The 14276-nt window shown below is 38.6% G+C and overlaps 1 long non-coding RNA gene across 2 annotated transcripts; it reads right to left on the minus strand.

Annotated features, from left to right (window-relative positions):
* Positions 1-10454: 10454 nt before the first annotated feature.
* LOC148155197 (uncharacterized) lies at positions 10455-13259 on the minus strand. 2 transcript variants are annotated; one of them, XR_015765674.1, is made up of 3 exons: positions 11852-13259; positions 11393-11505; positions 10455-10753 (listed from the first exon to the last, which is right to left on the minus strand). It is a non-coding gene; the product is annotated as an uncharacterized LOC148155197 (long non-coding RNA). The 2 variants fall into 2 exon arrangements; XR_015765673.1 differs by having other exon boundaries at positions 11393-13259.
* Between the last annotated feature and the right edge of the window lie 1017 nt (positions 13260-14276).

Genomic DNA, 14276 nt, shown 5'->3' on the forward strand with positions numbered 1-14276 from the left:
AGCTGCAATTTGAAGTCACAAGCTTAGGCTATAACTTTAATAGGTTCTTTGGTGTGTGTATTGGGTTGGTTTGTTTTGGGTGTTACTCATATCTAGTTTGTTAGTTTTAAAAGGGTTAATCAGAAATAGTAGATAAACTTTAGGATGCTTTACAGAGGCCTATTTATCAGATATTGAGATCTTTTCCATCATGGGCTACCGTTATGTACCCATGATGACCACATAGAAACATCGTGGTAGGGTCTGGAGGAGACCACCCTCACTAAATGACAAATTCTGAAGTTCAAAAAATGCAATGATTATATTCAGATGCTTAGGCTGCTATTGACAGCATAATTCACATTATTATGTTACCTTTCTGCCAACAGATGATGTTGACCATAGGCATTTTCAATCCTTCACAGTGTTTCTAGTTAGGTTTTTTCTTTAGATACCTTAGGTTCTGTTATTCTTGAATGTCTGAGTCCATGTCAAGCTTTCTTTGGTGATTATACTTAGATTATTTTTATTTTATCCTATAGTTATTCAGCCTCCCTGTAGTATTTCTAGTAATGTTTATTTCTTAGTTATTTCATCACCCTAGGTTCAGTTATTCTTGCATGTCTGAGTTTAGGGATAGCTTTCTTTAGTAGCTCCAGTTAAGTATTTATTCCCTCTAGCTCCCCTTGTAGTGTTTCTAGTTTTCTTATTTTGTCACTTTTGCTTTAGTTAGTCCTTTTGTCTGAATCTTTGTCATTCTTTCTTTAGCCATTCTAGTTAGGTTATTTCTTTGTTTAGATCTTCTAGTTAGTCTAGCTCTATGTTCCTTAGTTCTTATTGTTGTTAGATCAGTCCTGTTTCTGTTTGAGTTTTTCCCTCGTCTTTTTCTCTTCTAGTTCATCAGGTTTTCTTTAGTCTTAGTTTTTCTTTAGTATAGGAAGTATTTTCAGCTCCCTTTTGTTTTCCCCAGTATATCTCCTTAGCTTCTCTGTGCCATCTTCTCCTCGCCTGTCAGCTACCTCCTGTGCCAACTACTCATACCTGCAATCAATCGTCTCATCTAGTTAGGTCCATTGTTCCATGTTACCCTGCTCATCACTATGCTTTTTTCTACCCATGTTTCCCTCCCTGGATTACCTGTTGTTCCCTGTTGTCTTCAGTTTGCTTTGTTTTTCTTTTTGGATTTCCCTGGATCATTGAATTTTTTTGTAATTTGAATTTCTTTATTAAAACATCCACATTCAACGTCTTCTGCCTGCTGCTATTGGGTCCCAATCTACACACATCATGACAGATTGGTTAGCACCGGGAGACCTGGGAGAAGGCAGAGGACCTCGATTTTTTTCACAGATTATCTGTTTCACCATACTGTCAAAATATGCTAATGGTTTCAAGAAATATATTTCTAAAACTTATATACTGCAGTATTGAACTGCCTTTGTTTGTATGCTGGTTATGTACTACCCTGTGGTGGCCAGATGATTCAATTGAATAGCTACTGGATTGTAGCCACAGCTTTCCTGGATCAGTCTGACACAAGTAAAACTGCTCTATCAGACCATTGACCCTTCTGACCTTGTGTTTTTCTCAAGGACAAAATGACAGAGATGGTCCGGCGACCCTCTGATTGCACAGGAACCATTTTGGTGGCCCCAGAATCGGGTCTTTCCATTTTGAAGACAGTGATGTTCTTCTGGTTTCATAATTTCTAGCTTTCACTGCAGCGGTCGGGAGGAAATTTGGTACCTCAAAATCCAAAACTATGTTCTTAAACCATAAAAGAGTAGAGTGCCTTCTCCAGGTTGGGAATTAAGTTCTGCCCAACGGAGAAGTTCAAGTATCTCAGGGTCTTGTTCACAAATGAGGAAAAAATGGAGCAGGAGATCGATGGGGGATTGTTGCGGGATCTGCTGTGATAAGGTGCAGCAATGATCTATTGTGAAGCAAGAGCTGAGCAGAAATAAGTTTCCTCTGCATGACATCAGAGCTCTCTTAGAAATAGAGTGAGAAGTTCAGACATCTCAGACATTGTTTCCCAACTCTGGTCCTCTAGGCACACTGCCCTGCATGTTTTAAGTGTTTCCTTGCTTCAGCCCAGGGAATTTCAATTATCAGGCGTTTGATTAACTGCAATCAGCTGATTGAGGTGCATTAGAGCAGGTAAACATATGAAACATCCAAGGCAGTGCTCCCTGAGGAACAGGGTTGGGAAACACTGATCTAGGAGGAACGCTGAGTAGAGCCACTTCTCATGAATATCGAAAGAAGCCAGATGAGGTGGCCCGGCCATTCGATTAGGATGGACGCCTCCCTGGTGAGGTGTTCTGGACACACCCCACCAGAAGGAGACCCAGAGGAAGACCTCTGACATGATGGAGGGATTAAATTGATAGGATGGCCAGGGAAGGCCTTGGGGTTCCCCCTGAGGAGCTGAAGAAAGTGCATGCTTGCAGTTAACAATATTCACGCCACTGCTGCCAACTCAGTGACTTTCTTGCTTTATTTATTAACATTTCAGATGATAAAAATTGATATGGGCCAAAATCAAAATTGATAATCGACCAGAAAACTGCAATTAGTGCACCCCTACATAAGATAGAAAATATACACACATATTTATGACATTCCTTGATTAACCCTTTCATGCATAGTGGTCACTACAGTGGACAGCTATCTAAAAGTCATTTTCTTGTGCTTCTTGTGGATTTCTATGTTATAAATGCACACTGGACATCAGCTGCAAATGCAAGAATTTATTTTTGTTAAATCCAATACGGCCGACAGACATAAAAGCATGCCAACCGCCCCTGACCCTCCTTCTACTGTCAACGGCTCTTGCAGGTAAAAAAAATATTGTGACATCAGACAACCCTTAAAGAACAATACTACAGATATAGTTTTGAAATAACAACTTTATATTTGGAGAAAATTACAATTGATCACCTTAGAAACATAAAATAAAAAATATGTTTTTTACAAAAACAATTTTCCTACCTTTTTTATCCCTTATGAAAATAAAATAAAAATGGAAAAAAAATCCTGACACAAAGGATCAAAATTCATGCATGAAAGGGTTAAATTAATTTCTCTTAAGTGTAATTAGAAGAGCTAAAATTTTTAATTCGTACCAGATGAGTCTTTTTCATCTGAGAACGTTGACCGGTACTGAGTTGATTCTGTGCCTTTAAACAACTTTCATTAGAGAAGTTTCACATAACTTAGAAGTTGATGTAAAAATAATGTTTGTTTTAGTCACATAAATTATCAGCAGCAAACAACATATCACCACCTACAGCTTAGAGTAGCTCATCAATATATTAATGTAGTAGCCATGTAACCTGATGTAAAAACATTTTGCTAGATAATATCAAACATTGAGAAGTTTCATTTATTGTTATTAAACTTTATCAAATATACCGTTTTGAAGCCAAAAAACCCTCAGAAACATTTAGGGTCGACAACAAGACCCTAAAGTTAGAACTCAGTTTCACACAAATACAAACATTCTAGCATAAATGTTTGGATGTTGAACTGGACCGCTCAAGGTCACTATCATGCTAAGTTTCTATTAGCAACTCCACAAATGTTTTTGATAAATATTACATTTCCAACACACATGAAAACAAACATTTATCTTGTGTTTTTTTTCTATTCTCCCTCTTTCTTCTTTTTTTTGAGACATTGTTTTATTAACTTATCTTCCACTAGTGCTTTGGACGTTTGGATGCGCTCTTTACATTGTGATGCAGGTCATATTACTGGTAAAGCGTGACCTACAGCGGCCACCAGGGGGACCTCAAGAGCAATTTATTTTTCTTTTTGTATGAATTCTAGGTATACCTTCAGGGGCGCTGCCAGGAATCTTGGGCCCCATGACAAAAAATTAAATTGGGCCCCCCCGCGCAGCTGCTGTTACAATATTTTGAGTCTAACTAACCCATCAAAAGTGTCGCAATTTTAAAGGCTTGCAACTGTCTTGCTTTCTTTGGTCCAATAGTGACAACTAGCACAATATTTACTGCTCATGAATTTAACACCCAGCAGTCCACATACAGTATGCAAGTAGGTTGCTTAAATATTTTTCTATTGGTTTTAAGTTACTGAAATGTCTCTCCCCACAAGTAACAGTCATAGGCAACATGCAAAATATAGATGAAGCAATCCAGACTTCTCAAAAAATGCTATGTAGTTGCATTTTATTCAAGCTGCAGAACATAACTTTAATAAAAAAAAAAATGTTTTCTCCATATTTGTTAAAGCTGTCACCATGTCGTGATAGTTTGCTATGAGACAGATAATCTTTGAAAACAATCAATCTCCTCCACCTCCTTCCTGAGCTGCTATTGCTAGCTAAAGTAATGCAACTTTCTGACCAAAAACAACCAATCAGAACCAGTAGGATGCTCTTAGTGCTGTCAATCAACCTCATTCACTCACTGCTAAATGTGCTAATGGTGGAAAAACAACTTGTCGTTACAGGAGAAATGTTTATCTGCTGTTATTGGTAGGTATGCTAACCAGACTGAGCATTCACAACAGGCTGCGCTAGCTGCAGCATAACACAGAGCGAGGGGAGGAAGGATGAGCAGCAACATGAGATTGTGATTGACAGCACTAGATTTTTAACAGATTATCTCTCATGCCGTACTGTCACAACATAATGACAGTTTAACAAATATGTAAAAAAAAATATTTTATTAACGTTACATACTGCAACTTTAATTTCACTTAGGAGAGGACAGGTCAGGAGGGACGTGGGCTAGAGCTGCTGCTGACTGATTCATTTGTTAAGTGGTACCAAGACATTCAATATATGAATGTCTTGGTAATTTTTTTCCTTAATTCATTAAATGCTAGTGAAATGGAGGCAAACAGCAGTTTGTAGCTAAGCTAACTATGATAAATGGTTGATAATCTCACACAGTCTATCCACCTCTCTTGGAAAAAAACTGGGTTATAAATTGACACTTTTACCTTTTTCTCTTTCTGTCTCTATTAATTGAAAGCCTAACTATTATTTTTCTTGGAAGCATAGTAACTGCCACAGTCATTCTCGTCTTCTACTGACTGCTGCTGAACACCGTCAATGTCAAGCGCCAAGCAGGAATGAACCATTTCATGAAGATCCAGGGGGGCTTCAGGGCAAATATAGATGTGTGTTTTATGGTCTGGGAGGGTTGACACTAAATTTTTACTGCTAAAAACAATTTTAGAAAACACAATATAATTAATTTTGTAATTGATAGGGCCCCATTTTTTTAAATTTCTATGAAAAATAAAAAATAAAAAATTGTGGAGGGCCCCCTGTTGGTCAGGGGCCCTTGGAATTGTCATAAGTTTTCCCTCCTTTACGGCGCCCCTGCATATGTTATATATATTTTTTTGTAAAATGAAATCACAACTTTAGAATGAAATTGTGTGTTTAATAATAATAACATAGAAATCATTAAAAAAAAATCAGTTCCACTTAGGGGGGCCTCTAGTGGCCTTGGGGCTCTAAGTGGCCGCTTAGTTTGCTTATACCGTGGGCCAGCGCTGCCCAAGTGGCTGGGGAGAGGGAAGTCTGAGTCTCTCTGATTAGGCAGCTACCCCAGCGGCCAGAACCCAAATAATAATAAGAGATTGGATGAATGGATGCATGGATGGACATTAAACCCAAAAATCCTAACATGACTTTTACAGGAATCTAATATTCACAATTTTAATGTATATAAAAACATAGCTATTAAAAATGAAAAAGTGCCTTTTGGTCAAAGAATAGGCATGCTGTTTGTGAAATTTTATGATGTACGTCTCATCATAAACATTTGAAGCACACTGGTTTGCAAAACTGAAAAAGGTTCATTTAAAAGGTGAGCAATGACATCAATCGGAAATTGCACTCTTTCTTCAAAGCAGTTTATGGAGTTATAGGAAACATTAAAGGCTCCTGATCACGTTGCGTTAGTAGATCATCAACATCTTCTAATCCTTCGCAGTTTTATCTCTGCATGTTTTCTCCCCTTCCTCAGAATGAAGCAAACTAATGATGTACAAAGATTGTTTTAAATGTTTAAACGTACTACGGCGCAGTGGACTATAATTTAAACCATAATCTTAGCCCTTAAATAAACTATATCATGTCTCGTGATCTCTTCGTTGTTTATTCCAAGGTAATGAGCAAGTTCTTAGATTGGGTTCTGATGACCCTGAAAGTCTACATGAGGCATGTTTTCACCTGCAGAAAATCAACACATCGACACGGTGAGGAAACTGGTATTCTGTCACCACGACATTTAATACAATGTTTTACACCGCGCAGTCTCGACTTTAAACTATAAGAAAGACCTTATGAATCATGAAGATTTATCCGTCATTTTTTCTTCATAACTAACAATCCGTAAAGTATAACCTCTCCACCTTTTAAAACCGAAGAAGTAATTATTTGACAGAAATGCTTTCCACTGCACGCAGCTTTGTGGTGACCAGTGTTCCACGGTTATTTTTTATCTGTGAATCAACAGCCTGGTAACAATAGCAGCTCTGGGTTCCCTTATGGAAATTTACCACCAAACACACGTCTCGCTTTAAAACAGTTAAGTCCCACCCGGCGTTTGCCTCTGCTCACTGTATCACAAAGACTTATTCATACCAAGCATTCCACATACGTTTAGACTCCCATCTATTTTTCAAGCTTGAAATAAAGCACAGCGTCTCATTTAAAATACTGGACCTGGCTATTTTAACGGGCATTGAACGCCACTGATCTGATAAATGAAATGGAACAGATTCCGCACAATTACTCTTCAAACAGCTTTAGCTTCCACAATAAAACAATAAAGTAGACCACACAAACATCAGCTGTTTACGCATCTGACAGACATGGACATTACAGTAAAGTAAGCGGAGATAAGAATGCATAACTTACCTCCACCGTGCATTTGACAGAGGTAAGGAAACCTCCATACGTTTCCCAGTCCGACGGCATATGAAACACAAGCCAGTACAAACTGCGTAGGACTTTCCCAGTTGTCTCGAGCATCTTTTGCCATGCCTGCGTTCAGTGGAAATTTCATGCGCACAACAGCGTCTGTGTGCTTATAAGCTTACTGGGATTGTATAGTGGTCACTTGAAGTAGGAGGGTCTTTCTGGAGGAGGAGTGTGCGTAAAATTGAGTTAACAAATGATAACACTACCATGAACGGCTGACTACAGATCATGGAGCGAAGCCCCTTGGATCATGTAGTTCTTTAACAAAAATGAATTATTTGTGATCAAGCTCAGTGGGTCTATTTGTTGCATATTTTGATTAAGACATTTATTCAGCCCTTTTCACTGTTATTTCACATTTAATAAAGTCATAAACCAAACTCCATAATTTTAATAACATGTAAAGTGGGCGGGGCTTGCATATAAAGGCTACGAATATTTAAATAGTCCAGTCTTCAGTGGAAAATAACCCTGCGGAAAATATAACGCGGAAGAAACATTTTGATGCTTAGTAAAAGATTTGATTGTTAACATTTTTGTTGTTCTTAAAACAAAACAAACAGAAAACCTTCACTAAAGTAGAGCCTTGTCTTATCATTGATAAATAAAAAAATTGGTATAGTTCTCCACACTTAAATAGAATAATTCTTTGCTGAGTCATCAAGTACTTCAGCTCTCAGTGATGACGTTTTTTAAAAAATATTACTAACAAAATACATACTATTAAAAATTATGTTTTTTGCATTCTCCTGAACATTGTACTTGGTGGCTGAATAAGTATGGTAGCATTAGGTGACGCTGAAACTGTATATACACTGTAAAAAAAAAAAAAAGTCCGTAAATTTCACGGAAAGAAATGGTAAAATACGACAGTTTCTGACCGTAAAATCCGAAACATTTTATTACCGTAGAAAATACATGGAATCACCGTCAGTCAACACTGCAAAATAAGTCCGCAAATTTATGGCAAAAAATGGTAAAATAGTTACGATTGTTGACTGTAATATAAAAAGCACTTAATTACTGTAGAAAATACATGGAATTACAATAACTCCATAAACATATTATGAGCCAAAATTCCAAATTTCGCTGATGTTTTTTTTTTAGGTTTTGTTGGCTCTAGTGGCCTTTATTTGAAAATAGTTTGACAGGAAAGAGAGTTATGAGAGAGGGGGAAGACATGCGGCAAATGTCGCCAGGCTGGGAATCGAACCTGCAACCACCAGCATGAGGACTAAGGCCTCAATTCGTGGGTTGTGCTTCGCCCCTGCGCCACTGTAGCACCACTTGCTGATGTTTATATCTATGATGTAAAACCATAAACCAGACTGCAAAAGTAATTTACATAGATTAGAATGCTGGTGTGATACTTTGGTTTCTTTTTTAATAATTAAATCTATAAAGACTTTGATATATCAAACTGAAATCTCAAAGGAGGACCAAGAAACGAACTAGCAATCTACCAATTGTAGGGCAAACTCCTACAGCCGTCGCCACCATCATTATGAGATGCACAACCTACACCTTGGGTCTTGTCTGGTGTGGTAGATCTGAGCCTCTATTGCTCTGGTGTTTAGGGCCTGTTCATGTGCAGCCAGGATGAGGGCCTCTGTCCTTGAGTCCAGCTTTTTCCAGCCATTGGTAGGATTTCCTGATATCAGCCACTGCAGTTATTTGTCGGTGGTACATCCCATGTAGATTTGTCACATTTGGAGAACTGGATGGTAGGCCCTGCTGCTTGGACGAAGATGAAGTTGGGTAAAGGGCAATGCCACCTAATTTTTCTCTTCCATCAGTATCTTTAATTTACCAAAAGGATATGGCCAATTTTACTAAGGGAAAACCACAGATGTCGGTATCTTACCGTATTTTAAGAACCTGCAAGAGAGGGGAGCTGCTGCTGCAGTAAAAATCAGTGCAGCTGTGAGTTCACCCACTAATCAGCCGTGACTGATTAGTTTTTAAAGAACAATCTAAAACAAGTTAATAAATACTTTTTTCCCATTTCATATTGTTTCTGAACTGTTCGTGCTTTGCTAGACCGCGGAAGGTTTTGAGTCGATCTCAGCAATGGGTGACAAACTGAACACCGCCAGGAGGCTGAAACCAGCAAGTCCTCCTCTGATTGGCTTATCAAAACATTCGTAACTTTATTAAAGAACAACAACAACAAAACAAACAAAAAAAAATCAACAAAACGTGTTCGTTTCTCAACAAAACCCAACAAAAATAATAATCTTAGTGATTATTGTTTCAACAAGGTGTTGCGCAATTCTGTGCGTTTCGGTTCCATTACCAAAATAACTAGCAGAGCAGAAGTTTAAAATTAACTAATCAACCACCGCTGTGTTCAGGGAGGCCTATTAATGATGCAAAATAAATATCAGGCCTGCAAACCTAATATGGTTACGGACTAAATGTTATGTTTAACGTAATCTATGGTCGGCTTGTGGAGCGCAACAGGAGGTTGCCATAGCTACGGCTGTGCTTAAATGACAAAGAGACAGAGAATAAAAAGGTAGGAGTGGTTTCACCTGTTCAGGTTGTTTTACCTTTGCTGAGGCGCTTTACAGCCCCTGAAATTTCTGAACGTTCAATAAATGACAAACTTGGACTAATGATCTCGTTCTTTGTGACTATACGTCATTCGCAACAAACATCAAACACGATAAATATGGTTCCCCAGATAGCACAGAATGATTGAAACAACATTGAATCAATGTCAGCCAGAAACATTGAATCAACGTTGAACGCTGACATTGAAACAACATTGAAAGTGGTCGGTGACTTGTATGTTGAATCAACGTTAGGGTTTCAACCATAACTGACATTATATCAATGTTGATTCAACCATCATCTGTATGTCAACTTGTATGCATATTTGTGTTGATATTACATTGAATCAGTTATGAATCAATGTTGATTCTACATTATATCAATGTTGAGTCAACCATCATCTGAACGTGGATCTGCATCCGGATTTCGGTTGATTCTACATTGAATCAATGTTGATTCAACACTCATTTGACTGTGGATGTACATGCAGATTTGTGTTGATTCTACATTGAATAAGTTAGGAATCAATGGTGATTCAACCATCATCTGAACGTGGATCTGCATGCATATTTGTGTTAATTCTACATTGAATCAATGTTGATTCAACACTCATTTGACTGTGGATGTACATGCAGATTTGTGTTGATTCTACATTGAATAAGTTAGGAATCAATGGTGATTCAACCATCATCTGAACGTGGATCTGCATGCATATTTGTGTTAATTCTACATTGAATCAATGTTGATTCAACACTCATTTGACTGTGGATGTACATGCAGATTTGGGTTGTTTTTATATTGAATGAAAGCTAAGGATTTATGTACATTTTAGGTCTGATAGGTCTACATCATAACATGCCACTAAAAGTTTCTTCACTGGTGTTAAACACTGTATTATTGGCAGATGATGGGTAGACTGTGTACAAAAGTTTAAAAATGACAACATGGGTTTGATTTAACATTTTATTTAAGAAAAGAGGGACAGATCTTTAAACATATTTGATTCCTTTTTGACTGTCAAAACAACAGTATGTTGTCCACAGAAGAACAGAGTCCATGAAGTTAAGCTTTGTACTGTATGAAGTAGGGAAACAGTACAAGTTGTGGTAACCCCAGTTTGACTCTGGTTGGCGTCACTTTGATTCCTTGCAATGTCTTCCTCTCATTCTGGCGCATAATGAAGCCACTTCTTGACAATTTTGCTGCAGTCCTCAAGAGTCAGCTTTCGGTCAAACTGCAGAGCAACAGCTGAAAAAAATAAAAGTGAGGAAGGTGCCAGTTAGAAATATGATAAACATTTGAAAAGTTCTGAAACACAATGAAAGATTAAACAGTGTACTGGTTACAAGTCTGAGAACAAATACAAACCATATAGTTCCCCATGTACACTCACTGTTAAATTAATATCTTAATCTCTCATTAATATTTATCTTAATGTTTACATATACAACTACATTTACCCATCAAGCTGCAGTATAGTGTAGGATTTACGATATTGATATTAAATCAATATTTAAAATAAAGGGCTGTTTATCAGAAAACCTAACAATAAAACTCAGGGAGGATCAGGTTTATTTAACACACCAGAGACAAATAAATCGAACAAAAGGTGATTTATAGTGTAGTTGGAAAAATTATAATTTATACAGAATAAACTTCCATCAAATAGCTGGTTCAATCTTCCATCAACTACAAATATTTCCAAATAAGTTGATTAAATTCCTTAAAAAGTGTCTATATGCTAATAAAGATCCCACACAAGTAACAATAGTCCAGTTCAATTTAACCAGTTACCAATCCAAGGATCAACAGACTGAATCAGTCATTAGCAGGTTTAGTTCAGTGTTTCACCTGCCTTACATGTTAAGTGTTTCCCTTCTGCCTCACCTGGATTGAATCTGTGGATGATTAACAACCTTCTGCACTTCTTGATGGCTGCAGATGGTCATGTAATCATCCAACTCAGCTGTTCTGGTACAGAGGCTCATTTAAGCACGTCCCTAAGCATATCATAATAAAAAGTTAAAAACAAGTGATTACTATCACAACAATTTAAAGCCCACCTGGACCAGCCAGCCTTACACTTTCTTGTCCACCACATGTTCTCCCAGACCAAACAATAGGCCCCGCCCTATTTTAAAAACTCAAATCCCACAAAATCTCGCAGGATTTCATACTTAGGCCTGGAGTGGTGGGTAGGATGAAAATAATACAAAAGGAGACATGACCTCAATTATTAAAAATATCCGTTTTGCCCCAAAATAACCAGGATTACTATGGGCACAAAACAATGCCCTTATTTTTCAATAAACACATTTAAGATCAAAGTAATATTGAAAAACTTACCATAAAAGTGCTCAGCGGAGAATTCAATTCAGAAGCCGGTAGCAAACAAGCCAGCAGCAAAGTGGCTGTTTGGTTGGGACAAACCACAAGTGTAAAATCGGGGAGGTGGACTGTACAACTCCTAGTACAGACTTGTAGATGTTTTTGTGTCAACACATTATGCACAGTCAGTAATAATATTTACAGACAAGTAAGAAAATGTACAGAAAGAAATCACAACCCACTGTTCTCAACATGTAGTGCTTAATTTGAAACATGATTAACCCCCACCTAGTAATAAAATGTTCTGACCCAGAGCTCAAGGAGGGGGAGGGAAGAAGGGATGAGAGGGGGTAAAGAGGAGAAGGTTGGGAGGAGCGGCTGGGTGGGGGAGGCTTGGGAGGGAGTAGGGGGAGATGAGGAGGTGATGAGGGCTGCAACAAACTGCCCAGATTGCACACAACGGTAAATAAATGTTGAATTATAGTCAGAATGGTTGATTTTTGGTTGAGGTCAACAACTGACGGTTGATCAACCATCAAACAACCATCCACCTCCAGCCAAGTAACCGATGCTGAAACTGTGTCATTGAATCAATGTTGTTTTGTGGTTGAAATTTAATGAATGAAATGCTAATGTCTGATCAACGACTGATCAATGTTGAATCAATGTTGAATCAATGTTGAATCAATGTCAGCTCTTTTGCCACACCCCTTCCCCTCCTCTCCTCCTCATCAGAGCTCTGGGTCAGAGCATTTTATTAGTGAGTGGGGGTATTACATTCTAAATTAACCTCTGTAAAGGATAGTGGGTGAAGATTCATTTCTGTACATTTTCTTTCTTTTTCATAAAAAAGTCCTACTGACCATTTGAGTGTGATATATTGACACAAAAACATCTACAACTTACTACAAGGAGTGGAGCGGTCCACCCCCACCATTTACATGAGTGGGATGTCCCAAACACACAGCCACTTCGCTGTTGGCTTGTTGGCAAAAGATGTTAATTCAATGTTGAATTGCCATCATGTGCAATCTGGGCAGGTGCAGAGCTATGGGGGGGGGCTTAAATATCTGATTATAGACTGAGAAAGTCTACCGCCTGTTGAGAAAGGTCTATTTAATGTTAAAGTTACTTTCCCTCAATGGAATATATACTAGTCAGTCCCAGTGACCGTTTCACTCACGGTTTAGCCGATGTGTTTCCTGGGTAAAGATCAACCAAAAGACGCAGACCAACCTCCCCGCCCCTCGCTCAACAGTTTCTGGTAGCGCAGGCGATAAACGTCAGGGGCCTGGTGATTCGTTAGGGGTCCGGTAATTAGCCCCGCCCCCCGGCCCAACGCTGACTTGTTCCGCTAGTGAATCTGGGTACAGAACGGAATCACAACTCAGTGTTGTCAACACATAGTGCTTAAGTTAAAACGTGATTAACCCTCACCTAAAAGGGGTTGTGCTGTGGTGGCGCAGGGGTTAAGCACAAACCACAATCAAGGCCTCAGTCCTCAACGCAGCTGTCGCAGGTTCAATTCCTGACCTTGGCAACCTTTGCTGCATTACCCCCCTTCTCTCATTACCCACTTTCCTGTCAATTAACTATCAAATAAAGGCCACTAGCCAAAACAATCTTTTAAAAAATGAAAAACCCTCACTTAAAATTAAAGTTGTTTCACCCAATTGAGGGGTAGATGGGCCCAGGTGGGGGGAAAGAGGTGTGTGTGTGTTTTTGGCAGGTGGAGGGAAGGGGGTTGGGCGTTTGAATGGCAGGCGGTGGTGAGGGGTGCAAAAAACACCTGAACACTTTGATTACTAGTTTTTCCCCAAACCTTATCCTCAAGGCAAACTGACCTGCATGCTTTCAGTTCAGCAAAACCTTGTTAATCAAATGTTAATTAAAATCATGTGTGCTGAATTAGGGAAATGGCTAAAACTTGCAGGGCAGTGTGCCTGGTGCCAGTGCTGAAAAACACTGGATTCGATGTGGCATTTCAATCAATGAATGTTAATTGGCTAGAATTGAATGGTTGTTTGATGGTTGATCCAGCTTCTGTCGTTGACCTGAACCATACATGCAGCCTTTGTGATCATAATTCAACATTGAATTAACATTGTGTGCTATCTGAGTAGTTCTTCCCCAAACCTTGACGTCAATCAAACTGACCTGCGTTTTTTCAGTTCAGCAAAACCCCGTTAATCAGACGTCAATTAATATCATGTGTGTTGAAGTAGGGAAATGCCTAAAACTTGTAGGGCCTGGAGGACCAGTGCTGAAACACACTGGATTCGACGTTGGCATTTCATTTATTTGATGTCAACCACAAAACAACATTGATTCAATGACACAGTTTCAACATTAGTTAATTGGCTAGAATTGAATGGTTGTTTTATAGTTGATCCACCATCAGTTGTCGACCTCAACCAAACATGCAACCTTTGTGATGATAATT

The sequence above is a fragment of the Poecilia mexicana genome, unplaced genomic scaffold (genome assembly GCF_051168715.1).
Source record: "Poecilia mexicana isolate PSO_F unplaced genomic scaffold, ASM5116871v1 scaffold_16, whole genome shotgun sequence".
Lineage (NCBI taxonomy): Eukaryota > Metazoa > Chordata > Actinopteri > Cyprinodontiformes > Poeciliidae > Poecilia > Poecilia mexicana.